Below are 19313 nucleotides of genomic sequence, written 5' to 3'. Positions count from 1 at the left end.
CCATTGACTCAATTAAAATGGCAATGGATGCAATATTGGATGACCTAAAGGGCCAGGCTGTGGATAGGACATCTTGGAGAAGTCTATCTATGTGGTTGCTAAGAGATGTAATGGCATATTATCAATCAAAACTCTTTTGTTGGCCAAGACTATCATATGTCAGATATTTTGAAGTTAATTTTGGAAAGGGCAGAAAATTATGTTCTGTTTATTTGTGTTTTGGTGGTAGTTTAGGAGAAATGGACAGTGAAGGCGTTTAGTTGTTATGGGATTTTGTGACCTTTTTTTTGGCTATGATATGTATGTTAGTATCCAGAAAACAAAATTTTTAAAATAACCAGCTTCTTTGGAGAGCGGCAGAGTCATCCAAAGGAAACAATAAATTAATGGATAGAGAATGTATTGATTTATTTATTTCACAGTATTTATAATCCACTCCAACCTCAAAGGACTCTATGTGACAAATTTTGTTGTTGTTCAGTTGCTAAGTTGTGCTGGACTCTCCATATACCTCCATGGACCACAGCACACAAGGATCCCTGTCCTCCACCATCTCGCAGAATCTGCCCAAACCTACTGGCATTATCTAGCCATATTATCTTCTGTTGCCACCTTCTCCTTTTGCCTTCAATAGGTGATATGTAGTATCAAACAAAAGGAAAACAAAAATGAAAAGATAATTTGGGAAAGATTAGTTAGAGTACTGTTCTGAAGCAGTAGCCAACCCAGAAAATAACTAGAAAAAGCAATGATAAAACCTCAAATAAAACCTGAACCAGTTATGTAAATGTGTTGTGGCCCGTCGGCAGCAGAGTCGGACAGTAGTGAGGACGTTGGTCAGGAACCTGGGCTGGGTCTGGAAGCTGAGGAAAACCCAGAAGAGGACACTACATCAGAGGCAGAGTTGGGGCCAGGGCAGGCTGGCAGTCAGCAGCTGCCTTCGGGTTCGGACAGCAGTGATGTGGGGGAGCTTATGGAACCGGTTCCCAGCCTGCGTATGTTCTTGCTGAAGACAAGAACAACTGAGAAAGCAGGGTCAACTCAGGAGTAAGGCCACACCTCGGACATGATTGGTCCCTCCCATAGGACATAAAAGAGGAGCAAATGGGACGTGAGCTTTTGCAGGGAGCAATTAATTTGTATTGTGGGTTCAAGCTCTGAAAAATTCTGTTTGACTCTGTGTCAAGTTTGGCTTTACCCTGAGTCTGACAATTAGTTCTCTGGCTGCATTCCAAGTGTGATAAGGTGGGTGTTTATAAACATTTCCCTGAAAGACTGTGTGTGAAGCCTGGCCAGCTGTGAAGGAACATAATTCACAGCTGTGGAAATAAAAGAGGTTTGGTCAGGATTAAGATTGTGTTTTATGCTTTCTAAGGAAGCCTAGGTCAGAACAAAATGGATGGCACATGAAAATAAATAGCTGCAATGTTTTGGGACTTGTCTCAAGTTGGTAGCTATCCATGCATATAGGGAAACTTTATTTCATAGGGGTGGGACCTATTTATAAATTTAAAAAGTCCTGCTATCTCCTGTATGCCTTGTGAATTTCATAAAAAAAGGGACGTTTTCATCAGATCCCTTCTTGATGACCAGATTGGAAAGATAATTCTGGGAAAGTGCTGTTTGTACACTTTAGAGCTTTAGAAGGTAAACATGATTATGATGAAAAATATACAAGCGCAAAGACAAGTACAAGTACCTTCTGTTCAATTGCTCCCTTCTTGGGTAATACAACCAGACACATCTGTAAAAAAAGGCTGACATTGAATCCAACAAGGCATTCTTTTACATTTTGCTTTTCACCCTGAAATACTGAATCCTGTGTCCTTAGTCAAAGAACATCTAATGTTTAATTAGAGTCCTAGGAGAGCTCTTCATGTTCTGACAGAATTTAATTCATGCCAGAGCTTCCAACATCTGCCATAGCTCCCAATCTTTTAAAGTTCATGACCCTGTCCTTTCCCATCTGTGACAGTTTTTATACTGACTATACTTTTCCCCCCTGTCTGTTAAGGTCCAGATTGATTAAATTATTGTGTAATAATAAGGTGTGATTTACCCTGAATTTGAAACTTCCATGACTTGCCAGAACAAAACTTTGATTGTATTCACTGGACTAATGAAGACTCGGGTATAAATCACTAGACTTGACTAGGCAGCATTTGCTACATTGTACTGCCCCCCAGTGGTTACATTACATTGTTACAGTGCATGTGTTTGAGGAAAATCCGTTTATTTTCTTAGGGCAAAACTAAAGGAATAGAAAGGAAGGGAAAAAAAATTAAAACTAACTGTGGCTTTTCCCCACCAAGTTAATAATAATATCAATATTTTATATTTTATGTATATATGTTTTTTTCTATCATTTCCCCCAATCAATAACTGTTAGCAAGCCAATAATAGATTTTTTTTAAAAAAAATACAGATGTCTCATTACCTTTTGAGTCCCTTTGCAATGTTTTTGGCTGTGACTTTGTGAGAACAACATTTGTGTGAACCTGTCTTTAGGAAAAAATAAACAAATTATTTAATGGTCCACTTCAATTTGCATCTGAATTACCTGGCTAATCAAGTAATGACTTTGCATAGGAATGTTCACATAGTAAGAACAAAAAAAGTTAAGGCAGTGTGGTGTGATGGATTTACCACACATAAAAAAAGATATGTGGAGCTTTGATTGCACTGTTGTAGCTTTTGAGAAGCAATAACTTGGGCATGCCCCTTACTTGGCAGAAAAAGGCATTTCTCTTCTTTTTGACAAAAATCCTTGGTGTGGTCCATATAAAAAAATTATGACTACCAATGGCATATGATGTAGCCCTGGTGATGGGTGGTGGTTTGAAGACAGTCCTGCTGCCTTGCTAATCTTTTAGCCTTCTAAACTTTTAACTTTGATTTTTTTAAAAAAAGTTTTAACTCAGGGGTTAAACTCAAGTGAAAGGATTCCAGTGATGATTATGCAAGAGAGGAAAATTACTACAATAGAATAAATATGAAACAAATCATCTGGTGATGTATTATTTCAAAGATAACAGCATGTTATACAATTTTATTTTTATTTCTTTATCAAATGTATATAGCCACCCATATCACAAATGTGACTCGGAATAGCATACAATAAAAACAATCAGTTCAGACTATGAAAACAACAATTTTAAAAAGTTGAGGATGTTATTTTGGTTGGATTTAATTCTTAAATGGCTCATGTCTAAAATTGTATGATCACATCTTATCAACCCACAAATACCATAATAATAGAATGAATTTTATGGATTCTTGCAGCTTTCAAATCCATTTGTTTCTGTACAGTACTATTGATAGAAAATATTAGCTAGTGTGACCTTATTCAGTTTACCACACATTTCTTCCTTGATCCACATAGTGGCAGAATAAACTAAGAAATAACATGCCAGCTAACATTGGCTTGTATGCCTGATTATAATATAAGAAAAAGGCCTGACACAGAGAACTTGGTTTAGAATGTATTACCAATATACATAAGACTATAGGTTGTCCTTATTTAGGGACCAAAATTGGAGCCTGCAACTTGATGATTAAATGCCTGTCATTAATGTTTTAACTCTAAACATATTTCATATGGTAATGTGCTGATTTACATCAACAAAAATTTTTACTTTCAAGAATGGAGGTAAGATTTAGGATTTAGGATGATTTAGGATTTATATATCCCCAACAAATTTACGAAATGTAATAATGCAGTATTTTCCCTCACTTGATGCTATTTCATGATTTTATAAAAAATCTATTGTACTGTGAAATGTTGCATTGCAATTTAGGAAAGACTATACAGATTGGCAGGACTGAGATATAACATCTTTCATGATTGAATATACTTACATGTCAAAGAATATGTAGATTTTGTGAAATCCTTTGAGGTCACATATTAGTTCAACAGGTGGAAATGGAAGTGGTTAAAACAGAAAATCATATCTATTTTTAAATAAGCCAATTTTCCCAAACTAACTTCACTAATGTTTTCCATTCTTAATTTTAGTTTAATAAACTTTAATTTATTTTTAACTTAGTAACTGATATATTGCTATGGAAAATTACCAGTTTACTTTGTACCCAGCACATTTCAAGACAATTCTTATATCCAGATCAGATCAGATCAAGCACATACACAGTTAGTTCAGCAAGAAAAGATATAGTTTAATTTATTTATCAAAAAATCAGCTAATATCAAAAGAGTTAACTAGGAAAACAGATAAAAAGCATGTAAACTTGAATATCCAAGAAAAGAAATGCAAGTTCACCTTTCAGGGTTTTTTAAAAATCTGACTTATTTCTTATGTTTCTTGTCAATCTTTTTCTACCCTGATAAGTTTGGAAAAAATGTTACCACACACAACAAATATTTGATGTAGATGAAATATCAAATTTAGAAAACTTGAATAGTAAAGTCCGACATCATACAAATGTTTCTCCATGACCATCTACACTCCACATACATCATCTTGGATCAGCAATGATGTCTAATATTTAGCATTCCTTGTCTCCAGCCAGTATAAGATTGTAGTGTAGTGAGTTGAATCAGACCAGTAATTAGGGATGATCTAAAGCAATGGTCTAATCCAGGGGTTCCAACCTTGGCAACTTTAAGACTTGTGGACTTCAACTCCCAGAATTCCTCAGCCAGCAAAGTTGCCAAGGTTGGACACCCCTGGTCTAATCTGTAGTGATGGGGTTTAAATAATTTTAAAGCCACAATCTGTTGAAAATTGATTTCATACCAACTGTAGGAATCAAAACCTATTAAAATGGTCCAAATTCATAGACAGGAAATCTCATCAGAACATAAGCAGTGTTCTATTGGATCTAATCTCTAGGCCATCTAATCCAGCAGTCAGTTCTTACAATGGACACGAGACTGCACAGGGAAGTTTATTAGCCTTCAGAGGCTATCAGATTGCCATCAATCCCCAAGACTTTCATGAATTGGTCCAACTATTTTTTTAAAGCTGGTCAAGCTGGTAGTCAGCATCACATCTCATGGCAATAAATTTTATTAGTGAGTGGTGTGAGGAATTTCCCAATAGATAGATGTAGTTATTATTAACCACTGTACTATGACACAGTGTACTTATCTCACTATACTATGGTAAGATACAACAGGCCACAGATATCAACATTTTGGAATATCTTGCATATTGATATTGTAGAATGTGGGGCACTCCCTAATTTTCTAGCTTTAAACAATAAAGCTACAGTGCAGGTATTAATGTAAATTTGACTAAGCATACAGTAAACAATCATGCTTACTGTGGGGTAGTAAGAATAGAAAAGAGGAACTTACTTGGTGTCCTGCATTGGATACATAGTGGCTGTAGATAATCTAACTCTAGCTTTTAGAAGAATGAAATGATTATGGAGTCCTGAAAGCAGAAAGTGTGAAAAAGAGAATGATTTCAAGTGATTTCAACCATGATAATCTGTTTCTATATCTACCAAATGAAGTTTTGATACAAGCATTCACTCAGGTCACATTTGTTAGACTTTCTTTACTATCTTAGAAATGTGAGCTACTATAAAATGGACTAAGAATAACAGTAACTTTAAGAATGTATTATAACTGATTAAAAGGAGTGAAATGTTCCTTCTTTACAGTGTTCTGAAAACTGAAAATTTCATGAAAGGTTTAATTAAAACTTTGCATTTAAACGTTTTGAGAGTTTTTTAATACAGAATTTATCACTCAGTCCTCATGATTTATTACATAACATTCTCGTGGGTTCATATTTTAATAGAGGTTATTAATTACTGTGCATATCTCAAAAGGTACAAACAATGAAGTAAAAAATCCACACGGCTGAAAATTACTTGGAGTTAGAAGTTTTCATAATATTAAGTCTATAACATATGTCTCCTGTCATATTGCCTGAATAATGTATATTGAATAATTTCTTTTCATGTCCTCGCTAGACAGAACTGAGAAAATTGAATTTATACTAGTTGCAGTGGAGTTCACAGATATTAGATACTTTATATAATTCATGAAAAACTTAAAAAGTGTTATAATGAATCTCAATAGAATCTCAACATTCAACTGAAACTACCCTGTATTTGTTTCATTGTAGATCTTCTTATTTTTATTGGATTAATATGATGAACTTCCAAGTACTTGTTCCGAGAAAGACAAAAGACAAATAATGATGTAAATCTTTGCAGTTTAAAGACAGATTTGGCCAACAAAATAGCAGTTGTCTACCTCTGAAGCTTTTCCTTGTTCATAAATCAATTAGTATTGCATACCACAAATATGAGAGGTTGATTGTCATAAGCACATCAATACATACCTTTAAGGACTTATGTCATTATGCTAATATTAACATTTTCCTTTTCTGTGGATGTCCATGGTATAAGCAAATGCAAAGATTGCTAGTACAATGTAGTTTCTTTGTTCTTTCCATTTTGAAAGTTATATTACAAATTCAACACAACAAAAGATGTAATAACATACCAGATCCCCTGTCTTCAACTTCTCCCTGAATCTGCCCAAACTCATGTCCATTGCATTGATGACACTATCTAACCATTTCATCCTCTGCAGTCCTCTTTTCCTTTTGTCTTCAATCAAAATCTTACATTCCAGGTTCCTATACAATATTGTTCTTTACAGCATCAGACTTCCCTTTCACCCTCAGACATATCCACAGCTGAATATCCTTCAGCTTTGTCCCAGTCACTTCATTCTTTCTGGTACTATTCGTAATTACCCTCCACTCTTCCCTGGACACCTTTGGACTTTTATTTGCTGAGAACAGTAAAGTAGCCCAAAATAAGGATGTAGATTCATATAATCATAGCAGAAATCACTGATTTATGAGGGAGAGGAGTTCAACCTGTGATTATCAATTAATGTAATACTGAGCCTTAATGCTGAAAAGCATGTCTTATCTTTAAAATGTACGGGCTGCAGAGTAAATCTAAAAAAATTATGAGAATGAACTGAAACAGGAGAAGTTTTTAAATGATGTTTAAACCATAATGTAGACATAATATATTAATAATCACTCTGAACTGTTGTTAATGGGTTTCCACAAAGCTTTGATTCAAACATTTAATCAATTCAAAGCAAATTGTAGGATTAATTTGATGCATGCAATTGAATCAAATCAATTTGATGATTTGATGGACTTTGCATGCAAACACCTTTTATCAAATCAGATCAATGATTCAATGCAAACCAATCTTACTATTCAAATTAACAGAATAATAACAGAGTTGGAAGGACTTTGGAGGTCTTCTAGTCCAACCCCCTCCTCAAGCAAGAGACCCTATGCCATTCTGGACAAATGGCTTTCCAGTCTCTTCTTCAAAATCTCCAGTGATGGAGCACTCACAACTCTGGGAAGTAGGTTGTTCCATTGAGCAGTCTGTCTGTCTGTCTGTCTATCTTATTTTAATATTTTAAATTTTAATCAATATGCTGATTTGAATTCAAACTGATTTCAGTGAACTAAATCAACAGTGTAAATAATAGCTTAGGCGAAAGATAATAAATTGAATATTTCATATGATTCAAATCAAATCACAGCTTGATCTGTAAAGGCTACTAAATCTGGATGACCATTATATGGCAGCCCTAATAGTGTGTTTGAAAAGCTATTAAATTGAGTCTTTTAGAATGCTTTGATCCCATAAAAGGAAATACAACCAGTCTTGTAATTAAAGCTTTCGATATTGTATGTAGAAGGGGGGAAAAGATGGAAAACAAGGAAAGATGGAAAAATCTAATGAAAACATTCCCTAAGATTGCTTGAAGAGGACCAGAACTCTTGCTTTGTTACAGGGGAGGGAGAACAGAGATTGCAACTCTTAAGATTCCTAGCAGCACGGGTTCTGAAGAGCACCAAATGGAAAAGACAAGTTTAGAAGAAATGTTTAGAGTAAAATTGATTCACCATCTCTCCTATGGAGAGTTGTGATTGGAAGCATATGGCAAAACATTCTCTATTATTAGAGAATTAATATATCAATCACTATCCTCAACATTTCCTGAAGTAGCTGACTCAACTCAAGATTTGTCATTTGAATAAATAGGAGGCATATTCCTATTCTGATGGCAGCATTACAAATGTACTTTTGGCTGCCTTCGGAATGATCTTATGCAGAAACAGTTTGTGAACTAAATGTCACGATGTTGATTTTATATATTGCATGGGGGGAGGGTGGGGGAACCAACTGAATAAGCCCTTCAATTTTTGAAACAAACCTTTCAGCAGTTTTCTTATATAAAACTTTAGTGACATATGTCAAGACAGTCTCTGCATTTTATTAACACTTTTATGATTATTTTTCTCTCACTCCCTTCCCTATCTAGCAGTAGCCACTGATCTGTCTGCTGGCCTAGGATTTCTAACTTCCAGTCAACTGGAAAGCCCCCTAGCTTTCCTTTTGGAAAGCTGGCAAGGAGTGTTTCAAATATGATATGGTGACTTAGGCATGGTAGAGTGGCAGCACTGAAACAACCACAATTTGTTTCAAATTTCAATCCCACAGAAGTACAATTCCCACTGAAGTTGCTGCTTAATTAAAACAAATACAAGCAGATTGTTCATTCATCAAAGGCAACGGGTATAAAACGCTACATGGTAGAATAGAATAAGCCAATAAGCTACTTTGAAGTGAAGAGAAAGATATGCTATAATTCGTCTCCCAATTACAAATATCATTTGGAAAATCTGCTAGGATTAAATTATCCTTCTGAAGTCAATTCAGGTATTATTATTATTGAATCATAAGGGCAATTTACCTAACCAAGGACCTAAATATTATTAAGGTAATATCTGAAGATATAAGCAATTCTAAGCAGGGTATATTTTTGTAAAATTAGGGTGTTCAGTCTGATACATTCAACATTTCCAAATATTGAGTAAGTTCTTTAGGTATTATCCAAGGTCTCCAATCATGTCTGTTATAAATAGCAGATTTCTTTTTCTATAATTATTCAACTTATAGCAATTTGCAGTTTTTTCATATTGCTTTTCCTCAATTCTAGCATCACCTGGTGTAGCAACATCAGTGAACCAGACTTTTTCCCCCCAATAATTGTTATAGAATGTATGTTTGAATAAGCTGCCTTTCTGGATTTTAAAATCTTAAACTTAACCTGCTCAGTTTCCAAAATCTTCTTAACTTGATGATCCCAGTGATTTTAGTTAAGAAAGTAAAGTTTCCAAAGACATTTTTTGAAATTTTGCTGTAGCCACTGATCATATGGTCAATTATTTAATTCTTTTCATTACAAAGGCTATATTTAATATTGTTGATGAATTTTCACTTTCATGAAATTAGTTATAATTTTTAACTTATAGTAAATAATTCATTGTAATGCGTTTGATTAAAGAAAAGTATGAGTTGAAGCACTTAACATATTTTTAACAAATATTGCACAAGAAAATTTAATTTCTAATCATGCAGGAGGATAGCTGCAAGGGTTTGGTTGAATACTTCTTAAAGGTTTCCAATCTAACTGTTCAGGTAAATTCTTAAAAAATCCATGATATGTTCCAAAATATTCTTCCTTTTGAAATATTTGACTTCTAGCAGCATTGCTACATCAGAAAAAAGTCATGTGGAATATGTTATAGCCATCCTGTTTTGAAAACATTCAATAGCACCAGATATAATACTATAAAAGTATAGCATTCCATCATATTTATCATTGTTCTATTACAATAGCAGAGTTTTAGAAGTGGCATTTCTATGATACATGATTTCAATCTTGAGCAAACAATCCAGTACAATAAAGATCAATAAAGAATTTGGTATTAAGGCTGTAGAACAGGCCATAAACTAGGAACAATAATAAACAGCTACATATAATATTTAACATTTAGCTGTTATGGTTTGTCATGAGTTGTTTATTTTCATCTTGTAAAATATGATATTGAGGAATAACGGCTTTGTTCTTATAATCCTCTATTTCAGGTTAAAAAAAAATTGCTTTGTTGTTTATTGCATTTTATGTCTTTCTACAAATGTAATTCAGTCTTTATATAAGATGACATTAAAGAATCTACAGTGCAGATTAAAACTTATAAAACAAATAAAAAAGAACACAGAGTGTAATCAATAAAAACAAAAATAATGATGGAAGTGGATTATTCCCATTAACCTGACACAGCAAAAGGATGAGAGGATAATTTACTTAAGGAATTTATTTTCTGGTATATTAACTTATTTGCAATTATTTAATTACATTGTGGTTGCTCAGGCAATGTATAAGAAAAATGAGAAGCATTATAGTGAGTAGAAGTATAATAGCAGAAACTCAATAGGTTAAGGCAATAAGGTAGAAGGTTGGAAGAGTCAAACCTCTTGCAACAGCTCTGTAGGTCCTGATAACCTAATCCTGCCTTCTTCTTTGGGATGGTACTACTAGTTTTTCCCATACTGCCATCTATCTTCTACAATCCTGACCACCTGATATCCATACTATTAGGAAACGATTGTCTTTACCTTCTTTCTCTCACACAAACTATCTGAACTAAGTTGTTGCTTCCTTCCCTACAATGTGTTCCTCCCTTCTGGGAATCCACTGCCTGACTACAACAACCTGGACTATGACTTGGAGATTAGACTCAAAAAGTACTGCATTTAGAATATTCTTACAAATCCTAATGGAAGCAATTTTCAGTGTTTCTCCCTTAGGAGAATGGTAATGCTTCTTGTTCGATGAAAAACCCTGGAATTCTGTTAATGCATGTAACATTTTGGTAGAAAAAGAAACCAATATTTAACATTCCTGACCACTTTATATACGTAGAAAACATTCATCATCTGGCATAAATTATTAGGCAACATTTTCCTGAAAATCTTAAATTAAAAATCCTGAGACTGACTGGAACAGTGCATTTCTAATTATTCTCTTTGAACAATTATCTCAGTAAGAGAAAATAACCAATAGAATACTCAAATATTTATGTGGAGACCAGTATTTTTGAATTAAAGATGAATAGTAGGTTGACCAATTTTGTAAACGGTATTGAACCATTCAAATGTAATTATTAAACCCAAGTTTTTGAGAAGAAGAACTCAAGAAACTCAATGGTAAATACTCTTCAATTTAATAAGTATAAAGTGGGAAAAGATAAAACATTTAACTTAACAAGTACAGTGATGAGCAGTCTGACTGTAAGAAAAAGATCTGTGGAATAACAAAAATGAAGATACTGACAAAGTGTGCAGCAACTGTGAAAAAGACAAATTCCATGCTAGAGATCATTAATTAATTAATCATTAATGGAATGAAAATAAAACTGCCAACTCTGTAATGCCCTTGATATGTCAGCATATGGCATATTGTGCAATTAGGAAATAAGCATTTGAAAAGTCGATGATAGAGTTGATAAGTTGGAAAAAGTGCAGAAGATAGTAACCAAAACAATAAAGAGGACCTGAAACTTGTTCCCTTTGAGAAAAAGTTAAGATGTTAGAAAAACACTGAAAATGGAGAAAAATAGGAGGAAGGATGGATGGCCAGAGTGTATAAATGGGATGTCATATGGAGAAAGTATACATTTCTTTCTTAAAACACCAGGATGAAGGTTAGTCTAATTGAAGCTGACAAAAGGAAAATTTACAACACAGAAGGAAAGTCTTATTCACCTAGTGCATAATTCACCTGTGGAATTCATTACCATAAGATGTGATGGATAGCTTTAAAAGAGAATTGAGTAGATTCTTACAGACTTATTGGAAAGAGACAGTCTCAATCAGAAGGAAGGGTCAAATAGGGGATTGTCTGGAATTGTTCACATGTGAGTCTGATTGGTTGAGTCTGAAAAATATAGATTTTTCCAAGAACTATAGCCTTGAGCCTTAGTACCAGCTACAAGTTGATTTAGCATGCTCTTCATATTAGTTGTAGGGAACAATGGAAATCTCAGAGGCATCTGATTGGTCATTAGATGAAACAAAATGCTGGGCTAAGATGTTCTTGTCCTGGTAGAGGACTTTTTATTATTATATTTTAATATGTTATCTTATTTGAGAAGGACAGTCATATTTCTGTAATGTGCATTAAATCATGAAATGGGGTATATGTGCAGTAAAATGTAAGATATTCATTACAGGTAACCATTTAATGTACCATTTAGTACATTGCCTTTATAATGAAATTCATTTTACCTATCTTCGGAAGATTGCCACAGAGGAATGGCTACACTTCAGTAACAGAGGTTATGTTGGCCATGAAAAAATCCCAGATTTGATCCTTGCTGTTCCCAGCCAAGGCTGTGATATGGGGAATAAATAGCCAATACTTTACATGTCAATACAGTCAGGTAGGACTTGAGATTGCTTACAGATGACCTAGCTCTGGGAGCTTATTGTTACTATTTCAAGGAATTATGTCCTTGGTCTTTTTATCTCACTTCCTTAAACTATATCAACCACAAAACAATAGCAAAATTAATGAATATATGGGGTGGAAAATCTGATCTTAAAACTAGTAGCTACAAATTTCTAAATATTCATAATAGCTTTCTAAATGTTCTTTACCAATGGGGACATTTCCTTTTAAGGTAATACAACTTCCCCACTGAATCAGTTTTTATTGCTGAAATAAACTGAAATTTTTTTGTGTCTGTGTATCTGTGTTTGTGTGTGTAGGGTTTTTACATTTAAATCGGTCTACCGTGAATTTTATAAGCTGCTCTCTGCATTTCCTATAACCATTTGTCATAAATGCCAAAATGTATTAAATATAATGAGCAGGTGAGTCAGATGTTAAAATTGCAGGCTATGAAAATTTCTTGCTCTGCAGCTTTTACTTATTTCTGAAACCTTTTAAAGCTCAAATTATATTTTTAGGAAACCATTCTGTTCCTCTAAAAAGAATCCTTTAAACTTCATGTAGGATATAGAAGAAACAAACTCAGTATTTTATTCCTGGAGTTTTCTGTTATTATTATAGTGATTGATATTACTCATAAATATTTTTTCTCTTCTATCACTTCTTTCCTGCCAGCAGGAGTCTAATAAAATTTTAGAAAAGTTGAAGATCCTGATACTTTCCTAACATTAGCACTAATCTAGCACTAATGACCTAAGTGCTAGAGCCCACTGTAACTACATAGCCAAAAAGGCATTAAGAGTTGTTAACCTAATCTTACGTAGCTTTTTCTCTGGTAATATTACACTACTAACTAGAGCATACAAAACATTTGCTTGACCAATACTCGAATACAGCTCATCAGTCTGGAACCCACATTACGTATCTGATATTAACACAGTTGAGAAAGTCCAGAAATATTTCACAAGAAGAGTTCTCCACTCCTCCACTGCAGAATACCTTATGCCACCAGACTTGAAATTCTAGACCTAGAAAACCTAGAACTACGCCGCCTTCGGTCTGATCTAAGTATAGTATATAAAATCACACATTGCAATGTCTTACCTGTCAATGAATACTTCAGCTTCAACCATAACAACACAAGAGCAAACAATAGATACAAACTCAAGGTTAATCCCACCAAACTTGATTGCAGGAAATATGACTTCAGCAACAGAGTGGTCAATGTCTGGAATACTCTACCTGACTCTGTGGTTTCTTCCCCAAACCCCAAAAACTTTAACCTTAGACTGTCTACTATTGACCTCACCCCTTTCCTAAGAGGTTTGTAGGGGGAGTGCATAAGCGCACCAATGTGCCTACGGTGCCTGTCCTATTGTTTCTTTTATTTTTTTTATTTTTCTTATATGTATCCATGTATTCATAACTATGTTTTTACTTATACCTATTATCTTATAAGCAATTGACAAAAATAAATAAATAAAAAATAAAATAAATAAAGATATAGAAGAAATAAACTCGGTATTTTATTCCTGGGGTTTTCTGTTATTATTATTATGATGGTGATTGATATTACTCATTAATATTTTTCCTCTTCTATCACTTCTTCCCTGCCAGCAGAAGTCTAATAAATTTTTAGAAAAGTTGAAGATCCTGATATTTTCCTAACATTCTCATCATATATTTGGAACTTATTTTAGTGCTCCCGAACAATATAAGGACAATGCAGATATTAAGTATTAATTAGTCCAAAATCTACTTTCTCTGATTACTATGACCTTTAGTAATGAAGGAATGCAGAGTCATGTTTTGCACACAGAATAATTGCAGTTCTATCCATGATACCTCCAGTTTTAAGGGGGTTGATCAGCAGACGATGTGAAAGATTTTTGTTTATGAATCTAGAGAGTAATTTTCAGTCTAAGTAGACAGTATTGATAAGAATAAATGAACAATCTGAAAGGCTTCCAACATTCCACTGGGTGTTGACTGGATATTTATAAGCACCATATTAGTTTGAAGTACTGGCCTAATTATTTGGGATATGTGAAGTATATAGGACTGCAGATTGTATATAAGGCTTGTTGGTATGAAATTACTATGAGCTAATGATAGATTGCCTAGGATTAATGAATGACTTGTCTTGACAGTTTCTCAGTCACAAGTTCCATAAGGTCTACTGGGAAAAGCAGTATTTTGTTTTATGAAACTATATTGATCATTCCTAGTTATTGGAAACATGGATTACCATCATTAATCAAATTAGTAGCCCATTTATTATATTCTTTGACATCCCATCATTCTACCCTATCAAGTTGAATCAAACTTAACAAAAGGAACTTAGAGAAATTAGTTAGTTTTTATAGTCAGATATCATTTGAATGATCTTTCACAGATTTTTAAAGTTTGAATCAAACTAGGAAAATATTAATACAATATATATTTTAAAAGAATGTTTTTCTTATTTTGTGTTTTCTTTCATTCAAGTCATAGCATTATTCTGTATTTAGTCACTTTATATGTTAGCAAAAAACAAAAGTCTAAATCCTTCCTTCTCTCCATTTATTTATGCAATCAATAATAGATGAACCTCTTTAAAATCAAAATGTCACAAATTAATACAATGACTTTTTTGGAGCAAATTTATTCCTATTGTTTTGTGTCTTCCTAATACATTTTGTAAGTAGTGGTCCTTAAGATAATTTGATTGTCTTCCCTGTTTATTCCAAGCCATGTATCTTATTTGAAGTCAAATTATTTGCAATCGGTAATTTTTTTCTTTCTAGATATGCCAAATAACATTACAGTAGGGATATTTATAGCCATTAAATATACCTTTATTTATTTCTTTATTTATTTTAGAGCTTTTATTCTTCCACACCTAATATAACTCTAGGATGCTTACAAGCAGCAAGATAAAATACAATCACAATATTTGACATATAATAATTCAACCATGTGAATGAATGATGTTTATCATTGTGTTCATCTTCATTTATATACTGTTTCATATATTATATCACATTTGTGACCTTTACTTTTAAGTTCCTTTAATTCATTTCCCTTTTCCAAATTAAGAAGAAGGATCATCAACTCTTCTAACATCAAAGAATAAAGTGCATTATGAGGATGACTTGATTTGCTAATCTGTTAATTTTAAAATAAAGCAGCAACTGTAGATTATTTCTAATCTAACATTTAAACTGATATTTCCTGTGCTAATGTACATTGCTAGTAGCACCACTTGTAATTGTGTTTGATGTCCTCGTGTAATTTATTGAGAATCTCAGTATCAGTGTAATTTACAGGAAAGAAAAATTATGTTCCTAAAGGAATAGTCCTATAGGCAAAGTTCGAATGAGCAATTAGTGATAGCATCTGTTTCTTGGTTATGTTCTCAGCTTGTGATAATTTGTTTAATAATCTTCAAGAATGCTCAAATGTCTGCCGAGCATGATGTGATTCCAATCCATCTCTGAATTTATTATTGTGTTTACAGAAATATGATATGGGCGGAAAGGCATCTGTTTTCTATCTTGAAGACCGTGGTTCTGTCTTTGAATGCATTAGACTTCTGATGTAATGCAGCATTCAAAGAAGACTGAGATGCAGGGGTAGGATTCAAATTTTTTAACAACCAGTTCTGTGGGCGTGACTTAGGTGGTGGGCATGGCTTGGTGATCATGTGATTGGGTGGACATGGGTTGGTGGTCATGTTATTGGCTGGGTGTGGCCAACTCAATATCACTCACATCGAGACATGCATCTCCTCGCCTGGTCTCTTATGACTGTGGGAATGTTGCAACAGTCGTAAGTGTGAAAAATGGTCATAAGTCACTTTTTTCAGTGCCATTGTAACTTTGAATGGTCACTCCACATAAGCAAAGTACCAGCAAAGGAGGGGTAAAAACTCCAGAGACATTCCTGAGACAGGAAGTCTAGTCCTGCCAAGAATGTAATAAGGGTTAACGCAAAGACAGTTTATTTAAGCAACACCAGAATGTTTCCTTCCTGCTTTCCTTACAGGATTAGGCCAGTAATTTCTTCTAACAACCGGTTCTCTGAACTGCTTTGAATGTTAACAACCGGTTCTAGTGAATAGGTGTGAACTGGTATGAATAGGTGTGAACTGGTAGAATCCCACCCCTGCTGAGATGTTTTGAGTATGCTTTCCATAAAATAAGATGTCGCTTCCTATACTGTTGTGGAAATTGCAATGGCAATTTTTCTGGTTTAAAATGCAAAATAAAAAAATAAATAATTAAAAATAATTAAAAATATTATTTCTTCAATGTGGCATTTCTTTCATGGAACACATATATAATCACATAAGCCACACAGAATTTCTCCTATAGTGTGATTGGGAGCATATAAGTTTAATAAATACATAATTTTACCATTGCAGTGCCTGTCCTCTGGAATACCCACATAAGATTAGATTGATTTTGTTCCTGCCAGCTTTTCTCAAAATACTAAATACGCAACGGCCTGGGTGTCAGGGAGGTTAAACAGTCCCATTGAGAAGTTTTTTTGGTGGTTTTGTTTCTGTTTATCTTCAATGATCACTTCACTGTTTATCTTCAATGATCACTGTAAGATTTTTTCAATAATGTGCTTTTTTCTTACTGTTTTTAATGTGCCATTAGCCTCTAGAATTGCATTTGCATGATTCGTGGCCATATAAATTGATTTAATATATAAATGCAAAAATAAATTGGCATAAAATCTAATGCTTTGATGTCTTTAATATTTCTTTGTAACTGTAATGAGCTAAGAATCCATTTGTATGCTCTTGATTTTTTTATTTTTTTCTATAGATGAGATGAAGACAGTGCTTTATTTGCTAAATATGGCATAAATGTTATCAAATAATAGCTTGCTAATTTCTGTTTTTGAAACCTTTCATTTTAGATAAATGAAAAAAAGAATCTATTTCGATAGATAGATAGATAGATAGATAGATAGATAGATAGATAGATAGATAGATAGAATAGATAAAATAGATAAAATAGATATGACCATACCTTTTCACTTGCACACAGCTACATTTAAACATTTATGTATTTGTAAAAATGTTTTATTTCATTGTCTGTAACACAATCTGATGTTGGAGTAAGTTAAGCTAATAGAACATAGACAGATTTGTCACAACTAGTATATCTTCCACAATATATTCAGACATATGCCAGCCAATAAATCTTGAAAAGGAGGATAATTTGGCATGAAAAATCTTCATTCCATGTGGTTTATCTGAAGGAAGAAAAATAAATTTTAAATTCCATTTAAAGAGAAATGGATAGAAAAGTCATCATTCACAACTTCAACTTCATCTTTTATTTAATATGGATCTTGCTTTAAATATATTAAATAATCAAACTGAACAAATCTATGTAGGTAAATGTGAGCTATAGTATGTGGGAATGGATACTAAAGAAGATATGCATAGAAAAGAAGACAGGATAATTACAATTTGATAGTTTATTAATAAAGTCCAAAAGTTACAGCATCAGAGAGCTTCCCCTTTAACCTGCTGGATGAGCCAAACTAGTGATTTTTCTTTCTAGGAGATTAAACATGCATGCAAACATTGTAATTAATAGACCAAATTGTGGATATTCTGGTTTGGCTTGTCAAATCACATATATTTCCTTTGATGCCTAGTACTGCATGAGTATTGCAGCATGTAAGAACAGCAGAAAAATGATGTTTTGATGTTTATTGAAAGAACCTTGTGTCACATCAGCAGCTGTAAAACATATAGCTGCATAAGCTTTTGGATCTAGTCCATCTCAGCAGATGATTGGAATATAGTCCAGTTCTTGCTGTCTCTAATACATCACACATCTGGTGGAGTGATCCATAAAAGAAAATGAAATTATGACTGTTTTGTTTTTACTGGAGTTCAGACTTGTATTTACTGCAAAACTAACACAGCTACCCTTAATCTAAAACAAATACAGAAAAGGACAATAAGTATGATAAAGGGAAAATTAAGTTGTATGAAGACAGATTAAGGAAAGTAAGTGATATGGAAATATATTTTGTGCAAATATTTCATTACTTGCTGAAGTGTTTACTTCAGTCTCTATACTCTCAAAGAGTATTGACTGAGAGACAGAAAATGAATCTGTATTCATATTTTTACATCCTTTAAGCCAGTGTTGTCCAAGAACCCCTCAACTCCCACAAGACCCTCAAAATTTCACAATTGTGAAATCAAAATTATTTGCCAAATATTGAAATATTTGCAAACAGTTAAAACAATTCTTCTTGGTTTTTTTGTGTTAAAAATATTGCGGGTGGGGTGGGGTTTCAGAGGTAGTATTCAGCAGGTTCTGACCAGTTCTGGAGAACTGGTAGTAGAAATTTTGAGTAGTTCGAAGAACCGGCAAATATCACCTCTAACTGGAGATTTTACAGTATCCTTTCCCTGCCACACCCACCAAACCACGCCTACAGAACCGTTAGTAAAAAAATTTGAATCCCACATGAAAAATATTTCTGTTAATGGGTAATGAGTTTAATGTTGTTATTTTACATTATCCAATAAATAAATATTCTATGAATGTTTTTAATTTTAATTTTTAGTTCATTTTCATTTTAATACAGTAAATATAGATAAATATAACCCAAACAAAAGTTGTTTTGGAATCTTCCATAATTTTTAAAAGTAGGAAGGTTTCCTTAGATATAAATATATATAAATCTTGTATACGTATAATAATAATAAAACTTATGCTATTGAAATGATTATTGCTCCTAATCTGTAATATCAGCAGGCATTCCTGAAATATACGCTTCTGCACAAAATATATTTAATCAATCCAAAGAAGAAAAAATTAAATATTATCCAAAGCACTTAAAATAAATAGTATTCAAAACTACAAATTTTCTTACATTTTTGAACATCTAAAATAATTCCTCTGTCCTAGTAATGTTGATACTATTTGGATTTGGCTATGCATCAATTTCCAAATTCAAATAATTATCC

General features: G+C 33.4%; 2 long non-coding RNA genes across 2 annotated transcripts in view; both read right to left on the bottom strand.

The window, feature by feature from the left end:
- Positions 1-393: 393 nt before the first annotated feature.
- On the bottom strand, positions 394-2496 carry LOC148130932 (uncharacterized). Its single transcript, XR_015749476.1, has 3 exons — positions 2438-2496; positions 1700-1744; positions 394-625 (listed from the first exon to the last, which is right to left on the bottom strand). It is a non-coding gene; the product is annotated as an uncharacterized LOC148130932 (long non-coding RNA).
- Positions 2485-19313, bottom strand: part of LOC148130931 (uncharacterized) — an 84321-nt gene continuing 67492 nt past the window's right edge. Inside the window, exons 3-4 of the long non-coding RNA XR_015749477.1 lie at positions 5318-5396; positions 2485-2502 (exon numbers count right to left, since the gene is read on the bottom strand). This is a non-coding gene — a long non-coding RNA (uncharacterized LOC148130931). The remainder of the gene's footprint in view (positions 2503-5317; positions 5397-19313) is intronic.

This window comes from Notechis scutatus, chromosome 4 (assembly GCF_049901735.1).
Source record: "Notechis scutatus isolate UNSWTSFEM ecotype Mainland chromosome 4, rNotScu1.2, whole genome shotgun sequence".
NCBI classification, from domain to species: domain Eukaryota; kingdom Metazoa; phylum Chordata; class Lepidosauria; order Squamata; family Elapidae; genus Notechis; species Notechis scutatus.
This window is presented reverse-complemented; position numbering and strand designations above follow the sequence as displayed.